The 24,146-nt window shown below is 38.3% G+C and overlaps 1 long non-coding RNA gene across 4 annotated transcripts in view; it reads left to right on the forward strand.

Moving 5' to 3' along the window:
- LOC147365980 (uncharacterized) overlaps positions 1 to 24,146 on the forward strand; it is a 100,036-nt gene that overhangs the window by 20,342 nt on the left and 55,548 nt on the right. For 2 of the 4 annotated variants that reach the window (XR_015133105.1, XR_015133104.1), the window contains exon 2: positions 3,866 to 4,297. The exons of the other annotated variants lie outside the window; for them this stretch is intronic. This is a non-coding gene — a long non-coding RNA (uncharacterized LOC147365980). Of the gene's footprint in view, positions 1 to 3,865; positions 4,298 to 24,146 lie in introns of those variants that run through there. 4 annotated transcript variants of the gene reach the window in all.

A 24,146-nucleotide genomic window follows, 5' to 3' on the forward strand; every position in this document is an offset into this window, starting at 1 on the left:
CCATCCTCCTTCTAATGGTTACTCCTTGGTAACCATTAGTTTGTTTTCTGTGTTAATGGATTTTCTGTTTTATACACAGATTCACTTGTATTAGTTTTTAGATTCCATGTGCAAGTGAAATCATATGGTATTTGTCTTTCTCTGACATACTGTGGTGTTGGAGAAGACTCTTGAGAGTCCCTTGGACTGCAAGGAGATCCAACCAGTCCATTCTGAAGGAAATCAGTCCTGGGTGTTCTTTGGAAGGAACGATGCTAAAACTGAAACTCCAGTACTTTGGCCACCTCATGCGAAGAGTTGACTCATTGGAAAAGACTCTGATGCTGGGAGGGATTGGGGGCAGGAGGAGAAGGGGACGACAGAGGATGAGATGGCTTGATGGCATCACTGACTCGATGAACGTGAGTTTGAGTGAACTCTGGGAGTTGGTGATGGACAGGGAGGCCTGGCGTGCTGCAATTCATGGGGTTGCAAAGAGTTGGACACAACTGAGCGACTGAACTGACATACTTGACCATGTATAATATTCTCTGGGTTCATCTATGTGCTGCAGATGGCAGTGTTTCATTTTTTATGTCTAAGTAATATTTGATTATGTTTATATATACCACATCTTAAGTTGGTCATCTGTTGATGGGCACTTGGGTTGTTTATATGGCTTAGCTATTATAAATAGCATTGCTATGATCATTGGAGGTGCATGAATCTTTTTGAATTAGAGTTTTAATCATTTCTGGATATATGCCCAGAAGTGGGATTGTTGGATCATCTGGTAGTACTATTTTTATTTTTTTAAGGAACCTCCATACTGTTTTCCATAGTTGCTACACCAAATTTCATTCTTACGAACAGTGTGGATTCCCTTTTCTCTCCAGTATTTATCTCTTGACTTTTTTGGTGATGGCCATTCTGATCAGTGTGAGGTGATACCTCATTGTGGTTATTATTTGTTTTTCTCTAGTAATTAGTGATGTGGAACATCTTTTGGCCATCTGCATGTCTTATTTTGGAGAAGAAAATGGCAACTCACTCCAGTATTCTTGCCTGGAGAATTCCATGGTCAGAGGAGCCTGATGGGCTACAGTCCTTGCCGTCACAAAGAATTGGAGTTGACTGAGTGACTAACACACACATTATGTCTTCTTTGGAGAAATGTCTAATTTGGGTCTTCCTCTCATTTTTGATTACATTGTTTGTGTTTTCAATATTGAGTTATATGAGTTGCCACATATTTTGGAAATTAACCCCATCTCAGTTGCATTATTTGTAAATATTTTCGATAATTCTATAGGTCTTTTCATTTTGTTGATGGTTTCTTTTGCTGTGCAAAAGCTTTTAAGTTTGATTAGATTCCTTTGTTTATTTTTGCTTCATTTTCTATTGCCTTGGGAGACTGATCTAAGAAAATATTGCTATAATTTGTGTCCAAGAATGTTTTGCCTGTGTTTTCTTCTGTGCGTTTTATGGTGTCATGTCTTATATTTATATCTATAAGTCATTTTGAGTTTATTTTTGTGTATGGTGTGAAGAAGTGCTCTAATTTCATTGGCTTATATATAGCTATCTGGGTTTGCTAACACCAGTTTTTTTTTTTTCTTTTTAATTATTATTATTTTTCTTATTTTATGAGTTCAGCTATTTTGCTTTTTTAAGAGACTGTTTTTCTACACTGTATATTCTTGCCTCCTTTGTCATAGATTAATTGATTATAGGTGTCTGGGTTTATTTCTGGGCTCTCTATTCTGTTTATTGACCTATATGTCCTGTGTCAATACCACACTATTTTGATGACTATAGCTTTGTAGTATTTGTCTGAAGTCTTAAAGGTTTATGCCTCAAGTTTTGTTCTTTTTCTTTGGAATTGCTTCAGCAATTCTGGATCTTTTGTGGTTTCATATAAATTTTAGTATAATTTGTTCTAGTTCTGTGAAAAATGTTATGGATATTTGATAGGGATTACATTAAATCCGTATATTACTTTGGGTAGTATGGCCATTTGAACAATATTAATTGTTTCAACTCAAGAGCATGGGCTATCTTTCTATTTCTTTGAGCCATCTTCAGTTTCATCAATGTTTTACAGTTTTCAACATATAGGTCTTTCACCTCCCTGGTTAAGTTTATTCCTAGGTATTTTTTAAATGCAATTTAAATGGACTTTTTTTTTTGCTTTATCTTTCTGATATTTCATTTCGTTTTCAGTGTAAAGAAATACAAAAATTTTTGTATATTTATCTTGTATTCTTTTACCTTGCTGGCTTCATTTGTTCAAATAGCTTTGGTGTGGAGACTAAAGGATTCTCTTTAGAGATTATCGTGTCATCTACAAGTAGTTTCGTCTCTTCCTTCTGATTTGGATACCTTTTATTTCTTTTTCTTGCTGCATTGCTCTGGCTAGGACTTCAAATAGTATATTGAATAGAAATGATGACAGTGAGCATACTCATCTTCTTCCTAGTGGAAAGGCTTTTGTCTTTTCACTGTTAAATATGATGCTACTTGCGGGCTAGTAATAAGTGGCTTTTATTATGTTGAAATAATTTTCCTTCTATACCCACTTTGCCTAGAGTTTTTAACCAATAATTGATGTTGAATTTTATAAAATGCTTTTTATGCAACCATTGAGATGATTATGTGATTTTTATCTTGTCTTTTGTTGTGATGTATCATAATGATTGAATTGCATATGTTGATCCAGTATGACAAACTTGGAATGAATCCAACTTGACCGTGGCATATGATCCTCCTTATGTATTTTTGAATTTGGCTTCCTAATATCTTGTTGAGGATTTTTGCATCTGTATTCATGAAAGCTATTGGTCTATAATTTTCCTTTTCAGACCCACTTTTAATAATGATCTTCCACTTGAACATATTATTATCACTTAGATCCCAAGATATTGAAAATAATGTTTTATCGTAAGCCTAAACTTACCTTGAAAATAGCTACTAGGCCTAATCCAGGCTCTCTCACTTAGAGATCCTGGGTTGCTTTCCTTCTTTTCTAGCTATTTATCATCTGTGCAAATGCAAAATACAAATCAGACCAGATAGACTTAAATGATGAAATATTATTCCTTAAAGGAAACCTGAAAACATTTACATTGACTTCTTTATTTTATAACTCAAGTTACAGGCCAACTCAACTCACTCTTGGAAGTATAGGACTCTGACTTAAGTCATACCACTTGACAGTGGGGACCAAGCAGAGATTAGAACTTAATTCTCTGGATCCTAATCTACCCTTTCTTTTCTTAATCCAAATTCTTTTAACCAGTCTCCCCGGGCTATAGTGGCTAGGTATCCACTGCATGATTCCGCTTGTGCATGCACTCCTGTAAAGAAAACAATATTTTGTTTCAGATCTGAAAAGCTGTTCAAATGAGATAAATAAAAGAGAGTTAGTGAATTTACCTAAATGCAGCTGAATATAATAGAAAATGAAAAACCAATTCATAATCACAGACGTGGTTTGTAAGTTACGAAAGAAATTACCCTGAGCCTTCACTGTACCTTCAGTGTGCCCATGGGAGAAGTATTGTACTATACTGACTGCTGTGCCGTGCTCACTTCAGTAGTGTCTGACTCTGTGATCCCGTGGACCATTGTATGCCAGGCCCCTCTGCGCATGGGACTTTTCCCAGAAAGAATACTAGAGCAGGTTGTTATGCCCTCCTCTGGAGATCTTCCAGACTCAGGGGTCAAACCCATGTGTATTGCAGGAGGATTCTTTACAGCTGAGCTGCCAAGGAACCCCACAATACTGACTGAACACATATTTTACAATGGGTACTATTCAGTCTATAAAACTAATCATTATCTTCACATACCAACAATTTGTCTCATCCCCCTAAATTAATTACAGGTGCAGATTAAGCTGTTAACCTTGTCAGGTCCCTGCTGCTGCTGCTGCTGCTGCTAAGTCGCTTCAGTCATGTCTGACTCTGTGCGACCCCATAGACGACAGCCCACCAGGCTCCCCCGATCCTGGGATTCTCCAGGCAAGAACACTGGAGTGGGTTGCCATTTCCTTCTCCAATGCAAGAAAGTGAAAAGTGAAAGTGAAGTCGCTTAGTCGTGTCCGACTCTTCGCGACCCCATGGATTGCAGCCCACCAGGCTCCTCCGTCCATGGGATTTTCTAGGCAAGAGTACTGGAGTGGGGTGCCATCGCCTCCATGTCAGGTCCCTGCAGAGCACAAATTTTGTGAACTACGTTTTTATGGAAGAATATCAAGATACAGATAAACTTAGATCTAGACTGAATTTTGTTTATTAATAAATGAGAAACATTCCAAGATCATCTCTGAGAGTGACAGATTCCATTAACCCTAAGAAGGAACTTATTTTCTCTAATTAACTCTTAAGCATGCATAAGCTTCCACTTGAACTGTAGTAACCCAATCTAAAGTCTTTAGTTCTTCTTAAGCATAAGCTTTGGGCATTAGGATCATTAATAAAATTTATCTTCCTTTTCACAAATACCAACAAATTAGAGTAAAATGAGAATAATAGTAATACTTCAATTTTCCAGTTTTTACTAAAAGCCTATATGTGAAGTAAAATTCTTATTATTCTTTGGGTAAGCCAGTCTCTGCATGTAGCCTGCCATCTGCTCACCCACTTAAATCTCGACTTTATTTAGGCAGAAATGCTTTTAAGCAAAGTCTACCTGAAAATATCTGAGTATATACATAGGCATAAAGTTTATGAATTCAGCATGCAGCCCAGGTGTGCACATTGTAAGAAGTTGTTCTTGAATTTCTTAAAATCTATTTTCCAACTGCTCCTTAAGTATTGTAGGTCTTATCATTCTTGGCCAGATGCTAATTTTCCAGATCAGTGGACCTGAGGTCAATACCGGAAATACAAGTAGACCTAGTCTTCAATTTATTTTTTATTATTTCTGATAGGATTTCTCTAAGAATGTCAAATATTACATTAAATGTTTCACTTTTTGTAGCAGTTAGCATGTGCTTAAGCCCTTTCCTATATTCAGAGCCTCTTTAAAACTTGCAAAACTGGTGAGAAGGAATACAGGTTAAAAAAGTTTTTAGCTCACTCTTTGTTTGAATTAAACATTAACATTGAAAGTTGAAGGCATAGTACCAACTTTATTTATATCAGATATTTAAAAAGTTGCTGATGAGTCAAATGAAAGAAAAATTGAAAGTTAATCTTCTCAAAGAAATTTAATGTGGAAAAGATATACATTTCAAAGTTTGTGTCTACTTCTACATATTGAACATTGGAAGGTATGATTTTTAATGAATATTTTTACTGAATATAACTTTTATTAAGATTAAAGTAGATAGCAGACAGCAAAGTTAGTAGGAAAACACATAAAATTTAGGAGCCCTGGCAGATTCATGAGTGCAGATGTGTATAATTTTCTAAAGAAAGATTTCACTCAAAGAAGAGCTTAAGTATGACCTTCAGAAAGCATCATATCCAGTTCCTCCATTTGAAAAGCCATAGGGACTCAGACTGAGGGAAACTACACCCTGAATGATGTGAAGATAAAGCAGACTTGATAGATTCATTGTTTTCAACATAAATACTCCATGGCTTTGAAATTGGGAATTCTTCTGAACTTTACTCATTCATTTGGTATCTAATTGAGATAAATTTAAGAACTATAAGTTTGTTTTTGTACATAATACCCTCTATGCTGCTGCTGCTGCTGCTAAGTCGCTTCAGTCATGTCCAACTCTGTGTGACCCCATATACGGCAGCCCACCAAGCTCCCCCATCCCTGGGATTCTCCAGGCAAGAACACTGGAGTGGGTTGCTATTTCCTTCTCCAATACCCTCTGTAAAACATGTTTAGAATGATTTTTATTTGGTCTCACTTGGTGAAGATGCACATGCATACAGATATACACAAATTTTAAAGAGAAGACAACTTTTTGTTATGCAGAAAATATAATAAATTCTTATACCCTACTTAATAGAATGTGGGCATCATCCTAAGTTTTTTTTAAATTGTCTAACTCATTAATGATTATGAAAATCAGTTTGGAGATATATAGTGAGTTCTTATCTTTCAAGAATCATACACATATGACATATATATTTAAAGTTTCCTTTTTATATATTTACATATGCTAGAATAATTACTTATATAAGAAGCCAGGGAAGGACCTGGGAGAATAAGAACCATGGACTACTAACTTTTAAAGTAACAAGTCATAGGCATTTACTTCAGTCTTACAAACAGTGACATTTCTGTTAGAGTTATGATGTATGTTTTAAAAAATGTTGAAAAGCATTCCTCTTCAATACCATTTGCAACTTCCAAGCTTTCCACAACATAGAAACATCAGCCCTGTCTTAGACTTGAATCATCAGCAGGCTTCACTCCTCATATTGTTCTTCCTGATTTGAAAATATCTCCTTGAGTCCCATTAGCTTTATCCTTTAGAGAAAGCCTTACTATGAAGCCATTTTACAGACATTTGGAGAAGGCAATGGCCACCCACTCCAGTACTCTTGCCTGGAAAATCCCATGGACAGAGGAGCCTGGTGGGCTGCAGTCCATGGGGTCGCTAAGAGTTGGACACGACTGAGTGACTTCACTTTCACTTTTCACTTTCTTGCATTGGAGAAGGAAATGGCAACCCACTCCAGTGTTCTTGCCTGGAGAATCCCAGGGACGGGGGAGCCTGGTGGGCTGCCGTCTATGGGGTCTCATAGAGTCAGGCACGACTGATGCGACTTAGCAGCAGCAGCAGCAGCCACTTAACTCAAGAATGACTATCATCAGAATGAATACAAATAACAAATGTTGGCAAGGATGTGGAGAAAGTGAACCCTTGTACACTACTGGTGGGAGTGTAAGTTGGTGCAGCCACTATGGAAAAGAGTGTGGATGTTTCTTGAAAAATTAAAAATAGAACTATCATATGACATAGCAATTCTACTCCTGAGAATATATCTAAAAAAAAAAAACAAAAACAAAAAACAAAAACCCAAAACACTAATTTGAAAAGGTACATGCTCCAATGTTCACAGTAGCATTATTTCCCATTGCCAAGACACAAAGCTACCTAAGTGTAGGTAGCTTTATCAACAGATAAATGGATAAAGCATCTGTGGCAGAGGAAGAAAAATATTGCATTATATCACTTATATGTAGAATCTAAAAATACAGCAAACTGGTGAATGTAACAAAAAAGAAACAGACTCAAGGCATAGAGAACAAACCACCAGTGGGAAGAGGGAAGGAAGGAGGAACAAGATAAAGGTAGGGGATTAATAATTAAAAACTATTATGTATAAAATAAGCTATAAGGATACATTATACAACATGAAATGTGAAGTGAAATGAAAGTCACTCAGTCATGTCCAACTGTCTAGTATTTTAAAATAACTATCAAGATCAAAGGGCTTTGCTGTTGGCTCAGACAGTAAAGAATCTGTCAGCAATGTGGGATACCCAGGTTCATTCGCTGGGTTGGGAAGATCCTTGGCAAAAGGAATAGCTACCCACTCCAGTATTCTTGTCTGGAGGGTTCCATGGACAGAGGAGCCTGGCAGGCTACAGTCCATGGGGCTGCAAAGAGGTGGACACAACTGAACAACTAACACACACACACAGAGGGATCAAACCCTGGTAAAGCAGATTTTTACCATCTGAACTGCAAGGGAAGTCCTTTTTTCACTTTCATCTATTCACACATCTCTTTGAAAAGTACTAGTAGGTCAGTAAATTCTGATTCACGTCTTGTATAAATCAAAGATTAGAGTTTGAAGATGATGTATTACATAAGATACCTGGTAGTGCTTAGGATTCAAAGGATTATTTTATATATATATATATATATATATATATATACATACATACATATATCTCCAGTTGCTAACAGAAGTAAAATGCTTAGAGTCAATTCAAGTTATGAACCTCTTCAAACTATCATAGACCCTGAGTTTATATATTTTGTGATTTCCTTTGGGTGGTTGATCTTTTCTAATGAAGTGAAGTCTACAATGAAACATCTACATTTTAAATCCAGACAAGAGTTTAAAGCACTATCTGACAATAAGCCAAGTGAAGATTTTATTCTTTTTGCATGACATATCATATAATCCACATACTTGACAATGTCTCCATCTATTACATTTATTAAAAAATGAATCATTTAATCATGAGTAAAAGTGACTGCTTACACTGCTATTATATTATCACTTCCTAATTTTATTATTTATAAGCCATTGACCACATTATCTTTTCAAGCATGAATTGTGTTCATTGACGTTCCTTTTCATTATTTCTCTTAATAAATTTGTGTACACATTAAAGCAAAATCTTTTGGAAAAAGTGAAATGTTTATATTTGAGAATGAATAGCAATGGCAATAATTTATTCCCAGATTTTATTTCCTTTTGCAATAATGTTTACCATTATTTATTGGAATTCATCTGTAAAATTACAATGAATACCAGAAAAAGAACCTTACAGATTTTTGGTATTGAAGTGTAAATAAACTGTTATATAAGGTTTAAGATGACAATGGAGAAACTTAAGGTCATCTAGAAATTACTTTCTGGAATTATCCAGAATGATTAGGTATGGTGTCACAACTTCATTGACATTATCCTCCTCTTTTCTTGGGTTAAAGAAGAGTTTCTCTGCAATGTGATATCCAATATTTATGGACTTAAAACATATACACGCACTCACACATCACTCAATAGACTTAATAACTTCCCAACTTCATGTTTCAAGATATTCCCAAATATACTGAATTCTTTTTAATTAACTGCATAATGATCATAGCCCTTTCAAATTCTAGATTTGAACTTCAAAGTAATTGTAGGCATAAACAAAATGATGAGAGTACTAGAAATATATACTGTTTCTTCAAATGGTGAAAGCTGGAATAGTTTAATTTGAAGAAAAAAAGTGCTGTGATATGAAGAACTGAACAACTGAAGCAGGGGAAAGGAATGCACCCATGGTGATGCCACTGGATGAAGAGACAGTTCTCATTTTAAGATTATGCTCATTTGCCAAACACAATAATGAGGCCTTAGAACCCTGAGCTTTCTGTGTACTCACCTGGAGGTCTGGCAATGTACATAACAAAGTGATATGGAGAAATGACTAATCCCATAATGTTTTGCTTTCCATACTATATTTGCCAATATGAATATTTTAGAGCCCACAACACCATTCTGTTGTTCCACAAGATAGTAGCTTAAAGTCTGGAGACAGAAACCAGAGGGCTGATAAATTATCTCAATGGTTACATCAAAATGACTCTTCACTTTACCCAAAATAGTCTAGGAATTTATTACTTTTAAAAATATCTTGATACTAACATAAAGATTACACTTTGATCTTATTTTGCCTCCCTCAAGTTGTGTGATGTATGATATTTTTAAAAAGTTGCTGATTCACTGAAGACTAAACAAGTGGAATGAATTATAGATAAGGTAGGTAATTTTTTAAACTAAAAGGCCCAAGACAAATAGTTCAGACATATTAAATGTACAGATTTTTTTAGGGTCTCTTAGACTTTCTTGTCTCCTTCTTTAACTCTCACATTAATGAAGCATATTTTTACTTTCTCTTCTAGTAAATAAATAAAATCTAAGAGTTAATTACATCCTGCTGATTGAAACAACAGACAGCTGAAAAATCCCCAACAACACGGAGATTAAACAACATACTTTTAAATAGTACATGGGTCAAAGAAATCTCAAGTTAAAATATATTTTGAAATCAAAGAAAATAAAAACATAAAATCAAAAATTCTGGAATTCAGCAAAAGTCAGGCTTAGAAGAAAATTTATAGCATTGAATGTGTGACCTAGCAAACTAACTGTATAAACTTCTACATTAGGAAACTAGAAAAACAAGATCAAATTAATCCAAGGTAAACAGAAGAAAATATCAATCAGAGCAGAAATCAATACAATTGAAAACAGGAAATCAATAGAGAAAATCAATGAAGCCAAAAAGCTGGTTCTTTAAAAAGAGCAACAAATTCAGTGAGCTAAGAAAAAAAGAGGACACAAATTACTATTAGAAATAAAAAGAGGGTTATCAGGGTAGATCCCATAAATATTAAAGGAAAACTGAACAATTCTATGCCCATGAATTTGATGAAATGGACTGATCCCTTGATTGACAATATGCCAAAATTTACACAAGAAGAAATGGACAATCTGAATAGGCTGATAACTAATAAAGAACTTGAATCAATAATTAATATTCAAAACAGCACCAGGCATACAGGGATTCACAACAATTCTACCAAACTTTTAACGAATATATTATATAATTCTCTATAATGTCTTCAAATAGAGAGAAGCAGAGAGAATACTTTCTAATTTTATGAGCCCAGTATTACCCTTTAGGATGGACTGGTTGGATCTCCTCGTAGTCCAAGGGACTCTCAAGAGTCTTGTCCAACACCACAGCTCAAAAGCATCAATTCTTCGGTGTTCAGCTTTCTTTATAGTTCAACTCCCACATCCATACATGACTCCTGGAAAAACCTTAGCGTTGACTAGACAGACCTTTGCTGGCAAAGTAATGTCTCTGCTTTTCAATATGCTATCTTAGTTGGTCATAACTTTTCTTCCAAGGAACAGGTGTCTTTCAATTTCATGGCTGTAGTCACTATCTGCAGTGATTTGGGAGCCCCCCAAAATAAAGTCAGCCACTATTTCCACTGTTTCCCCATCTATTTGCCATGAAGTGATGGCACCAGATGCCATGATCTTAATTTTATTAATGTTGAGTTTTAAGCCAACTTTTTCATTCTCCTCTTTCACCTTCATCAAGAGGCTATTTAGTTCTTGCTTTCTGTCATAAGGGTGGTGTCATCTGCATATCTGAGGTTATTGATGTTTCTCCCAGCAATCTTGATTCCTGCTTGTGCTTCTTCCAGCCTGGCATTTTGCATGATGTCCTCTGCATATAAGTTAAATAAGTAGGCTGACAGTATACAGCCTTGACGTACTCCTTTCCCTATTTGGAACCAATCTGTTATTCCATGTCCAGTTCTAACTTGCTTCCTGACCTGCATACAGATTTCTCAAGAGGTAGGTCAGGTGTTCTGGTAATTCCCATCCCAAGAATTTTCCAGAGTTTGTTGTGGTCCACACAGTCAAAGGCTTTGGCATAGTCAATAAAGTAGATGTTTTTCTGGAACTCTCTTGCTTTGTTGATAATCCAGCGGTTGTCGGCAATTTGATCTCTGGTTCCCCTGCCTTTTCTAAATCCAGCTTGAATATCTGGAAGTTCACGGTTCACATACTGTTGAAGCCTGGCTTGGAGAATTTTCAGCATTACTTTATTAGTGTGTGAGATGAGTGCAATTGTGCAGTAGCTTGAGCATTCTTTGGCATTGCCTTTCTTTGGGATTGGAATGAAAACTGACCTTTTCCAGTCCTGTGACTACTGCTGAGTTTTCCAAATTTTCTGGCATATTGAGTGCAGCACTTTCACAGAATCATCTTTTAGGACTTGAAATAGCTCAACTGGAATTCCATCACCTCCACTAGCTTTGTTCATAGTGATGATTCCTAAAGCCATACCATACATTATTTAAACAACATGCTACTAAGAAAATGTTAATTGTGATTAAAAAAAAAAATCCTCTTGTACTTACATTTCAATGTGTTATTTCTGATTTTTTAATGTTAAATCCTAAAATTGGGTTTAAAAAAAAACAAGAATTATTTGAGGATTTTGAATACATATTACAGTTCAGTCCATGAAAGCCTTACCATGTTGCATATTTAGCTGTACAACATTAGTATGAGACTGCCTGGTCACCATGCCAGTGGTTCACAACCTGGCAGCTCATTAGCATTGTCTGGGTGACTGTACAAAAGCAAAAAGTTGATAGTTTAACTCATGACCTGAAAATCAAGGGCTGGAATTAATTGGGAAGTGTTCCTTTCTCTTATTTTTTCTGAGTTTGTGTAGCTTTGGTATCATTTCTTCCTTCAGAGTTTGGTAAAATTCACTAGTGAAACTATCTGATCCTGGTGTTTTCTTAGTTGAAAGTTTTAACTAAAATTTTCAGTTTCTTAATACATATAGAACTGTTTAGATTTCTGATTATCCTTTCTTGAGATTTGATGATTTGTGTCTTTCAAGAAATTAGTCCATTTTACTGAAGTTGCTGAGTATATGGCATCACCTGTTTACAATATTTCCATGTTATGTTTTTGATATCTACAAGTCTGTACTGATACTCTATTAATTTCTAATATACATTTTAAAATTAATGTCATTTATATTTTTTCTTGATGAAAGTGAAAGTGAAGTAGCTCAGTCATGTCCAACTCTTTGCGACCCCATGGACTGTAGCCTACCAGGCTCCTCTGTCCATGGGATTTTCCAGGCAATATTACTGGAGTGGATTGCCATTTCCTTCTCCAGGGGATCTTCCCAACCCAGGGATCAAACCCGGGTCTCCCACATTGTAGACAGACGCTTACCATCTGAGCCACCAGGGAAGTCCTTTTTCTTGATAAGTCTGCTTAATTTCCTCTACTTGTTCCGTGGTTATTACTCTATTTCTGTGTGGTTTTTATTCTACTTTCTAGGCTAACAATTTATCAGTTGATTTATATCTTCTGTTTCCATGTTATTCTCTGATGAGTCTATTATTTTTATCATTTGTTTTTGTCTTTTTAAAAATGTCTAGTTGGTCTTTTATATTTAATTTTTCCTCTAAAGAACCTACTTGTTAATTCATTATTTCTAAATGTTTTCCTTATTCACAAATATATGATTTTACTTTCTTTTTCTCTCCGAGTTTCTCTCTTTATTAAGTCTACCCCAGACAGGGAAGGGAGACAAACCATGGTTACTGTGATGCCCTCTACCCTTGCCCCAGGACATAAGGAATCTCTTTTGTCTTTTCCCTACCTCTTCCCCGGCCCAATAAGTAAAAGCAGACAAGGAAATACAGGGTAACAGAGGTATGCTTTTCTTTGTTAATTATTTTGTTACCAAACCAAATTTGGTCAGTTCATCCAGTGGACAACAAAGCCAAATTACTGACATCAGGCTGTGGTGAAGGAAAGTATAGAGTTTATTGAAGGCACTCAGTGTCAGGACAGACAAGGTGAATGGGGCCAGTGTTGGTCAGTGTTCCATGCGAGCTTGAAAATTTTGTGTATTCTGTGGCTGTTGGGTGAAGTAATCTACAGATGTTTATATCCTGCTGATTGATGGTATTGTTGAGTTCAACTCTGTCCTTTCTGGATTTTTTTCCCTGCTGAATCTCTCCATTTTTCATAGAAGAGTGATAAAGTCCCAATTATAAAGTGGGTTCATTTATTTCTCCTTGGAGTTCTACCAGTCTTTGCTTCATAGAATTTGACACTCTTTTGTATACAAAAAGTGCATACACAATGAGAATGGTTATGTCTTCTAGGAGAACTGACCCCTTTATCATTGTGCAATGCCCCTCCTTATCCCTGATATTTTCTTATTCTGAAGGGTGCGTGATCCAGAATCCAATATATCTAGCTACCCTCACATTTTTAAAAAATCTGTTATACCTTTCTTCATCCTATTACCTTTAATCTACAAGTGTTCTTGATATTTAAAGTATAGGGAATACATAGTTGTGTCTTACTTTTTGATCCATTCTGGCATCTGTCTTTTGGGCTATTTATTATTGATATTCAAAGTGATTATTAATATATTAATTAATAATATATTTAACATATATTTGTGCTATTAATTACATAATATATTTGCAATGTACATTACAACTAATGCAAGTATACTTTAAAATAACCTGTACCACTTCAAAGTTAGTGCAAGTACCTTACAATAACAGATCAGATCAGATCAGTCGCTCAGTTGTGTCCAACTCTTTGCAACCCCACGAATCACAGCACGCCAGGCCTCCCTGTCCATCACCAACTCCTGGAGTTCACTCAGACTCATGTCCATCGAGTCGCTGATGCCATCCAGCCATCTCATCCTCTGTCGTCCCCTTCTCCTCTTGCCCCCAATCCCTCCCAGCATCAGAGTCTTTTCCAATGAGTCAACTCTTCACATGAGGTGGCCAAAGTACTGGAGTTTCAGCTTGAGCATCATTCCTTCCAAAGAAATCCCAGGGCTGATCTCCTTCAGGATGGACTGGTTGGATCTCCTTGCAGTCCAAGGGACTCTCAAGAGTCTTCTCCAACACCACAATTCAAAAGCATCAATTCTTCAGCGCTCAGCCTTCTTCACAGTCCAACTCTCACATCCATACATGACCACAGGAAAAACCATAGCCTTGACTAGACGAACTTTTGTTGGCAAAGTAATGTCTCTGCTTTTGAATATGCTATCTAGGTTGGTCATAATTTGCCTTCCAAGGAATAAGCGTCTTTTAATTTCATGGCTGCAGTCACCATCTGCACTGATTTTGGAGCCCAGAAAAATAAAGTCTGACACTGTTTCCACTGTTTCCCCATCTATTTCCCATGAAGTGATGGGACCAGATACCATGATCTTCGTTTTCTGAATGTTGAGCTTTAAGCCAACTTTTTCACTCTCCACTTTCACTTTCATCAAGAGGCTTTTTAGTTCCTCTTCACTTTCTGCCATAAGGGTGGTGTAAATGATCTTAATTCCTCCAATTTGCCCCTTGTACATTGATGTTCTTCATGTTTCTTATTCACATTAATTTTTGTTATTTTTATTTTGAATAAATTGTTATATGTTATGTGTACAATCTAGAAAAATTAAGATTTTTATTTTATCTTCACTTATTCCTTCTCTGTACCCACTCCAGTATTTGTGGGCTTCTCTGGTGTCTCAGACAGTAAAGAATCCACCTGCAATGTGGGAGGCCTGGGTTGGGAAGATCCCCTGGAGAAGGAAATGGCAACCCACTCCATTATTCTTGCCTGGAGAATCCCCATGGATGGAGGAGAATGGTGGACTACAGTCCATGGAGTCGCAAAGTGTTGGACACAACTGAGCGATTAAGTACAGCACAACATCCCTTCTCTGATACTCTTCTTTTATCTAGGTCCAAGTTTCATACCTATGTAATTTCCTCCTTACTAAAGAACTTCTTTCAACATCTCTTGCAAGGCAGTCTACTAGTAACAAATTCCCTTAATTTGTGGTTGTTTTTTTTTTTGGCAAACTTTATCTTTCATTTCTGCAAGATATTTTTGCAAGGCACAGAATTCTAAGGTGGTGGGGTATTTTTTGCTCTTTACAGCATTGGACCCTGCTTCTATCACCAGTCACATCCACAACTGGGTATCGTTTTTGCTTTGGCTCCATCCCTTCATTCTTTCTGGAGTTATTTCTCCACTGATCTCCAGTAGCATATTGGGCACCTACTGACCTGGGGAGTTCCTCTTTCAGTATCCTATCATTTTGCCTTTTCATACTGTTCATGGGGTTCTCAAGGCAAGAACACTGAAGTGGTTTGCCATTCCCTTCTCCAGTGGACCACATTCTGTCAGACCTGTCCACCATGACCCGACCATCTTGGGTGGCCCCATGGGCATGGCTTAGTTTCATTGAGTTAGACAAGGCTGTGGTCCTAGTGTGATTAGATTGACTAGTTTCCTGTAAATATGGTTTCAGTGTGCCTGCCTTCTGATGTCCTCTTGCAACACCTACGGTCTTACTTGGGTTTCTCTTACATTGGACGTGGGGTATCTCTTCAAAGCTGCTCCAGTAAAGCACAGCCACTGCTCCTTTCCTTGGTCAAGGGGTATCTCCTCACCGCTGCCCCTCCTGACCTGGAATGTAGAAGAGCTCTTCTAGGTCCTCCTGTATTGGAAGTGGTCAAACAGGAGATGGCAAGAGTGAACATCAACATTCTAGGAATCAGCGAACTAAAATGGACTGGAATGGGTGAATTTAACTCAGATGACCATTATATCTACTACTGTGGGCAGGAATCCCTTAGAAGAAGTGAAGTAGCCATCATGTCAACAAAAAAGTCCGAAATGCAGTACGTGGATGCAATCTCAAAAACGACAGAATGATTTCTGTTCGTTTCCAAAGCAAACCATTCAATATCACAGTAATCCAAGTCTATGCCCCAACCAGTAATGCTGAAGAAGCTGAAGTTTAATGGTTCTATGAAGACCTACAATACCTTTTAAACTAACACCCAAAAAGGATGTCCTTTTCAATATAGGGGCTGCTGCTAAGTAACTTCAGTCGTGACCAACTCTTTGCGACCCCATAGACGGCAGCCCACCAAGCTTCCCCGTCCCTGGGATTCTCCAGGCAAGAACACTGGAGTGGGTTGCCATTTCCTTCTCCAGTGCTTGAAAGTGAAAAGTGAAAGTGAAGTCACTCAGTCGTGTCTGACTCTAGCGACCCCATGGACTGCAACCTACCAGGCTTCTTCATCCATGGGATTTTCCAGGCAAAAGTACTGGAGTGGGGTGCCATTGCCTTCTCTGCATAATACAGGACTGGAATGCAAAAGTAGGAAGTCAAGAAACACCTGGATTAACAGGCAAATATGGCCTTGGAATACAGAAAGAAGCAGGGCAAAGACTAATAGAGTTTTGCCAAGACAATACACTGGTCATAGAAAACACCATCTTCCAACAACACAAGAAGAAGACTCTACACATGAACATCACCAGATGGTCAACACCAAATCAGATTGATTATAATCTTTGCAGCCAAAGATGGAGAAGATCTATATAGTCAACAAAAACAAGACCAGGAGCTGACTGTGGCTCAGATCATGAACTCCTTATTGCCAAACTGAGACTTAAATTGAAGAAAGTAGGGAAAACCACTAGACCATTCAGGTATGACCTAAATCAAATCCCTTATGATTATACAGTGGAAATGAGAAATAGATTTAAGGGACTAGATCTGATAGACAGAGTGCCTGATGTGCTATGGACAGAGGTTTGTGACATTGTACAGGAGACAGGGATCAAGACCATCCCCGTGGAAAAGAAATGCAAAAAAGCAAAATGGCTGTCTGGGGAGGCCTTACAAATAGCTGTGAAAAGAAGAGAAGTGAAAAGCAAAGGAGAAAGGGTAAGATATAAGCATCTGAATGCTGAGTTCCAAAGAATAGCAAGAAGAGATAAGAAAGCCTTCCTCAGTGACCAGTGCAAAGAAATAGAGGAAAACAACAGAATGGGAAAGACTAGAGATCTCTTTAAGAAAATTAGAGATACCAAGGGAACATTTCATGCAAAGATGGGCTCAATAGAGGACAGAAATGGTATGCACCTAACAGAAAGAGAAGATATTAAGAAGAGGTGGCAAGAAACACAGAAGAACTGTACAAAATGGAACTTCATGACCAAGATAATCACGATGATGTGATCACTCACCTAGAGCCAGATATCCTGGAATGTGAAGTCAAGTGGGCCTTAGAAAGCATCACTACGAACAAAGCTAGTTGAGGTGATGGAATTTCAGTTGAGCTATTTCATATCCTAAAAGATGATGCTGTGAAAGTGCTGCACTCAATATGCCAGCAAATTTGGAAGACTCAGCAGTGGCCACAGGACTGGAAAAGGTCAGTTTTCATTTCAATCCCAAAGAAAGGCAATGCCAAGGAATGTTCAAACTACCACAAAATTGCACTCATCTCACACGCTAGTAAAGTAACTCAAAATTCTCCAAGCCAGGCTTCAGCAATACGTGAACCATGAACTTCCAGATGTTCAAGCTGGTTTTAGAAAAGGCAGAGGAACCAGAGATCAAATTGCCAACATCTGCTGGATCATCGAAAAAGCAAGAGAGTTCCAGAAAATCATCTACTTCTGCTTTATTGGCTGTACCAAAGCCTTTGACTGTGTGGATCACAATAAACTGTGGAAAATTCTGAAAGAGACGGAAATGCCAGACCACCTGATCTGCTTCTTGAGAAATTTGTATGCATGTCAGGAAGCAACAGTTAGAACTGGACATGAAACAACAGACTGGTTCCAAATAGGAAAAGGAGTACGTAAAGGCTGTATATTGTCACCCTGCTTATTTAACTTCTATGCAGAGTACATCATGAGAAACGCTGGGCTGGAAGAAGCACAGGCTGGAATCAAGATTGCCGGGAGAAATATCAATAACCTCAGATATGCAGAGGACACCACCCTTATGGCAGAAAGTGAAGAGGAACTCAAAAGCCTCTTGATGAAAGTGAAAGTGGAGAGTGAAAAAGTTGGCTTCAAGCTCAACATTCAGAAAACGAAGATCATGGCATCCGGTCCCACCACTTCATGGGAAATAGATGGGGAAACAGTGGAAACAGTGTCAGACTTTATTTTTTTGGGCTCCAAAATCACTGCAGATGGTGACTGCAGCCATGAAATAAAGTAAGCCATGCTTACTCCTTGGAAGGAAAGTTATGACTAACCTAGATAGCATATTCAAAAGCAGAGACATTACTTTGCCAACAAAGGTCCGTCTAGTCAAGGCTATGGTTTCTCCTGTGGTCATGTATGGATGTGAGAGTTGGACTGTGAAGAAGGCTGAGCACTGAAGAATTGATGCTTTTGAACTGTGGGTTGGAGAAGACTCTTGAGAGTCCCTTGGACTGCAAGGAAATCCAACCAGTCCATTCTGAAGGAGATCAGCCCTGGGATTTCTTTGGAAGGAATGATGCTAAAGCTGAAACTCCAGTACTTTGGCCACCTCATGTGAAGAGTTGACTCTTTGGAAAAGACTCTGATGCTGGGAGGGATTGGGGGCAGGAGGAGAAGGGGACGACAGAGAATGAGATGGCTGGATGGCATCACTGACTCGATGGACATGAGTCTGAGTGAACTCCAGGAGTTGGTGATGGACAGGGAGGCCTGGCGTGCTGTGATTCATGGGGTCGCAAAGAGTCGGACACTACTGAGGGACTGGACTGAACTGAACTGAACCGGGGCATTTTTCCCCAACATTTTCAATATTTTCTCCATGGTAATCATCTTTGCATGTTTTCTAAGGAGAGGTGAGATATAATTATTTCTGTGGAAGTATCCATCTCTCAAGCTTCTTTCCTTTCAGGATTTTTTTCCTTTGTCCTTTATTTTTCTGTAATTTAAATATAACATGTTTAGGTGAAGTTTTTTGGCATTTACCTTGCTTTTGCTCTCAAAGCTTACTGAATGTGTGGTTTGGTGTTTGGGATAATTATCAGTCATTACTGTTTCAAATATTGTTTCTAATCCTTTCTCTCTTGTTTTTCTTTCTATTATTTCTATTGTTCATATGTCACATATTCTGTAGTTGTCCCACAGCTCTTGGATATTTTGTTTTTTATTCCCCTGAGGCTTTTTGCCATTTGCTTTTTGCAGTTTAGGAGATTACTAGTTAGATATCCTCAAGTTCAGAAATTCTTTCCTTAGCTGTGTCCTGTATGCCAATCAGCTCATCAAAGGTATTCTTTCTGTTACAGAGTTTTCGATTTTAAGCATTTCTTTCTGGGTTCTTCTTACAAGTTTCATCTCTAATCTTATATCACCCATGTGTTCATACATGCTGTCTACTTTTTCCATTGGATCCCTGAACCTACTTATCCTAGTTGTTTTAAATTCCTGATCTGATAATTCCAACATCATTGCCATTTTAAGGGTCTGGTTCTGATGCATTCTCTGTCTCATGCATGTTTTATCTTTTATCTATGTTTTTGTCTTTGAATATGTCTTGGTTTTGTTTTTGGTAGTTGGACAAGATATACTGGATAAAAGAAACTTCTGCAAGTAGGCTTGGAGTACTGTAGAGGTGAGTTGTGGAGGAGAGAAAGCTGTAGGTTAGTGCTATGGTTAGATCTGTTTTTCAGTCTGCCCATGCCTCTGGACTGTGACCTGCACGCAGTGCTTCTCATCCTCAGCCTCCCTTAGGAGGGACAGAATAGCTAAAGTGAACTGGCATTGGGTCTTTTTGTCTCTCCAAGGAGAAAATTAGAGCCAGCAGTGCTGCATATTTCTTTTTCCCCAGATTAATTAGGCTCTAATAATCCCCAGCAGTTTAGAATCTGGTTAACTAGTTTCCTCTGAGTGCAGGCCTTATTAAGAAAACAACATGCATTGGTGCATTTTAAAATGGCTCCTCTTCCTTTTTGCCTGCCTGAAGCCCAAGTGGAATTTTCTCTGGTATTCACTGTGAAGATGTGGTCAGGTTCCTGGAGGTAAATCTCACCAAATTGTGAAGGCTCCTCTCTGACTAGGTTTTTTGGAGGTTTTAACTCTCAAATTTGCCCACAGTGGGCTTCTAGAAATGCATCAATAATAGTTCAGGCTTTCCTATTTCAACTAGTTGTTTCGGAAGTTTCAGCTTATGGTTTTCTGCTCAGGTATGTTGTAATTCAGAGAAGGCAGTGGCAACCCACTCCAGCACTCTTGCCTGGAAAATCCTATGGATGAAGGAGCCTGGTGGGCTGCAGTCCATGGGGTTGTTAGGAGTCGGACACGACTGAGCGCTTCACTTTCACTTTTCACTTTCATGCATTGGAGAAGGAAATGGCAACCCACTCCAGTGTTCTTGCCTGGAGAATCCCAGGGACGGGGGAGCCTGGTGGGCTGCCATCTATGGGGTCGCACAGAGTCGGACACGACTGAAGCGACTTAGCTGCAACAGTAGCGTGTTGTAATTCTCTGTATTTACCTGTGAATAGCTCCAATTTGGGAACAATAATTTGTCCTTTGGTGCCACCACTACCCCTGAGGGATCTTAGAAGAGTTGTTGCTGTTTTTGGTTATTCAGTGTTTTTTTTTTTTTTTCTCCCCATTGTTAGGATGGAGTGCTAGCTTCTAAGCTTCTAACAGGCTGAACAAGAAACTGGAAGTCTTGTTCATAATTTCTGTTTCAGTGACCCCTTGCCAGTTACAGATTCAGCAATTTAGAAATTTAAGAACCATTTTTTTCCTTAGATTTCTGAAGTGTGTTTTCCCATGTATTTTTCCTTTTTTTGTACCAGAGCTATGTAAGCTTTTAAGTGGAACTATAGTTAATTTACAATATTAGTTTCAGGTGTGCAGCAAAGGTATTCAGTATTTTTACAGATTATACACCATTAAAAATTATTACAAGGTAATGACTACAATCCCCTGTGCTATACAATATATCCTTGTTTATTATTTGGTTTACACATAGTTTGAATCTCCTAATCCCATATTTCTAATTTACTCCTCCCAGATTTTCTATCACCTTGGTAATCATAAGTTTGTTTCCTGTATCTGTGAATCTCCATTTTGCATATACACTGATTTGATTATTTTTAGCTTCCATATGTAAGTGATATTCTACAGTGTTTGTTTTTCAGTGTCTGAGTTATTTTACTAAGCATAATATTCCTAAGGTCTATCCATGTTGCTGCAAATGCAGGAATTTCCAGGACCCTGTTTTAATAAACTGCCCTCCCCTGCCCTCCCTATCCACTCCAGTGTTCTTGCCTGGAGAATCCCAGGGACAGGGGAGCCTGGTGGGCTGCCACCTATGGGGTCCCACAGAGTCGGACACGACTGAAGCGACTTAGCAGCAGCAGCAGCAGCCCTCCCTAACCCTCTTCCTTGCTTTACTTTTTCTATAGCATTTGCCACATTTCAATATACTGTAGGATTTAACTACTCATTTTGTTTGTCATCTATCTTCCATGAGTTAAAAAACTCAAAAGTATCCTTAGCAGGTACTCTTGAACCATTCTTATGACCCTGCTTTAAACTGGTAGTCATTAACATTCACACACTCTCTAAAAGATATGCATTGTTTATTCCCCTTTTCCATTTTGTGTTATGGATGTCATATCTTATATCATCATACTTATCTCTTCATTATTTATTGTAGTTATACTTGCTTTTATACTATTTTGTCTTTTAATCTACCTTCCAGCTTATTTATCTCTAACCTTTACTATAGATTTTCCTTTTCAAGTGGAATTTTTCCTTTTCTATATATTCTATTTTCCATTTAGAGAAGACCCTACAGCATTTATCTTAGGGTAGGTATAATGTTGATAAATTCCTGTATATTTTGCTTGTCTAGAAGTTCTTTATCTCTTCTTATATACTAAACAATAATCTTGCTACCTAGAATATGCTAAGTGGAGGTTTTTCCCTTTCAGCACTATTCCCTTCTGGTGTGTACTTTCTGCAGAAATAACAGCTAATAGTCTTAATGGTAACTCCTTTTTATATGATTCTTTGTATTTCTCTAGGTGCCTTTGGAATTATCTCTTTAATTTCTGTTATTTTTAATTTTTATATTACTTTATGTGGATCTTTGGGAGGTTCACCTTATTATGATCTTCTGTGATTCCTATGAAAGTGAAAGTCACTCAGCCATGTCCCACTCTTTGCGACCCCATGGACTGTATAGTTCATGGAATTCTCCAGGCCAGAATACTGGAGTAGGTAGCCTTTCCCTTCTCCAGGGGATCTTCCCAACTCAGGGATAATATCCAGGTCTCCTGCATTGCAGGTGGAGTCTTTACCAACTGAGCTGTCAGGGAAGCCAATCTATTTCCTCCTTCAAGTGTGGGGCATTTCCAGCTATAATTTCTTCATATTTGATTTCACATTTTCCACTTTTTGATTCCTTGTTCTCTTGCACTTCTGTAGCACTTATAATGCAAATGTTGGAATGTTTCGTCCTAGCCATCTCTTAAGTTGCTTTCATTTTTTAAATCGCTTTTCTTTCTGTCATCCTGATTGGGTGATTCCATTATTCTATCATCTAGATGACATATGTGTTCTTCTACATCACTTAGTGTCCTTTTCATTTCTTCTAGTGTGTGTGCATTGTTGTTTAAATTTCAGTTATTGAATTATTAATTTTTGACTGGGTCTTTTCTATATTTTCTAGTTCATTGTTAAAATGTTAAGTATTTAGATTATTTTCCCTAAATTAATTAACAGTCTATTACCAATGTTTTTAATTCTTTATCATGTAAGTGTTTTGTTTAAATTAGGTTTCATTATTTTGTCAGGGGTTTTCTCTTGCTCTTTCAACTGGATGTAGTTCTTCTGCCTTAAGATTTTAACTTTCTCTTCCTCTATGAATTTAGGTAAAACATTTACCTATTGTGCTTTTGAAGGTGTACACTATTGTGGGAGTGTCCCAATGGAAACTGCATGTGCCCAAGGCTTTTGCTGGAATGGCTGGATGTGAAGTGGATGCCAGTCACATCTTTCCTCAGGTTGTGCTGGCAGTTGCCACCTTGGTAGCACACTGGGCTGGAGATGGAGGAGTTGGCACCATGATAGAGGTGGAACTTCCTCTCTTCTCAGTGGCCATCACTGCCCTGTGATGCTTAGAGTCTGATTCCAATTTGCTGGAGCAGAAGCCCTGAGGTTCAGGCTGCAGCTGACTTTGTTCTCTTCTCTGTGTGTTTTTCCTCTACCTGCACCATGTTCTTTGCCCCAGAGGAGGGGCATGATTAAATAAGTGGGGCTTGTGCATATGTAGAGGTCCAGTGCACTGCCTGTGTGGATATCTTCATCTCCACTCAGATGTCTCCACGGTTGAGTCTTGTCTCTGGTCTTGGCCACCCCAGACTGTCTGTGAAGTGGACTGAGTGGAGCCAGAGCATTTGCTTGGTCTGGGCTGGGGCACATGGTGAGATGCTCTTAGGACACCTGGCATTCACCAGAGCAGACTTTTCTCCACTCGGCCTTGGGGCCAAGTCGCCTTTGTCTCTCATGGTTCTTCACTGACCTCAGCCTCTCCTGCTTTCCCTCTGTGTTAAACTGCCCTGCAGGGGAGTATGAGGGCCATGTTTTTTCTCTGCAAGTATTCAGGGTGGGCTGTATCAGAGTTGCTACCATCAGAAATCTGGGCTGTTTCTGGGACACCACTTGAGTAAGTGCCAAGAATTGCTGTCACCACCCGACCTGGGCTTCTCCTGGGACTGGGACCCCTCTGTGGGCTGAGGTCAGCTTTTTTCCCTGGCTCTGTTCGATCCAGATCCAGTGATTTACTGTGATGTGGAGTGAATGGGGCTGGAGCATTCACTCATCTTGGGCTGGGGCATGCAGCAAGAGTGTCCTGGGAAGCCCTGTAGCTGCCTTGCCTTGGGGGCAGCTTGTGTGTGTGTGTATATGTGTGTGTGTATACTTCTCATGACCAGTGTTCTGTCTTTTTTGGCCTTTCTATTTGTTTTTGAGGTCCTCCAACCAGCCAACGGTGCTTGTCTCTTCCTCACAAGACCCCAGTACAGGGACTCCTAGCCCATGCCTTGATTA

Source organism: Bos grunniens, chromosome 9 (assembly GCF_055505025.1).
Source record: "Bos grunniens cultivar Pamir isolate PY7600 chromosome 9, Bosgru_T2T1.0, whole genome shotgun sequence".
NCBI classification, from domain to species: Eukaryota; Metazoa; Chordata; class Mammalia; order Artiodactyla; family Bovidae; genus Bos; species Bos grunniens.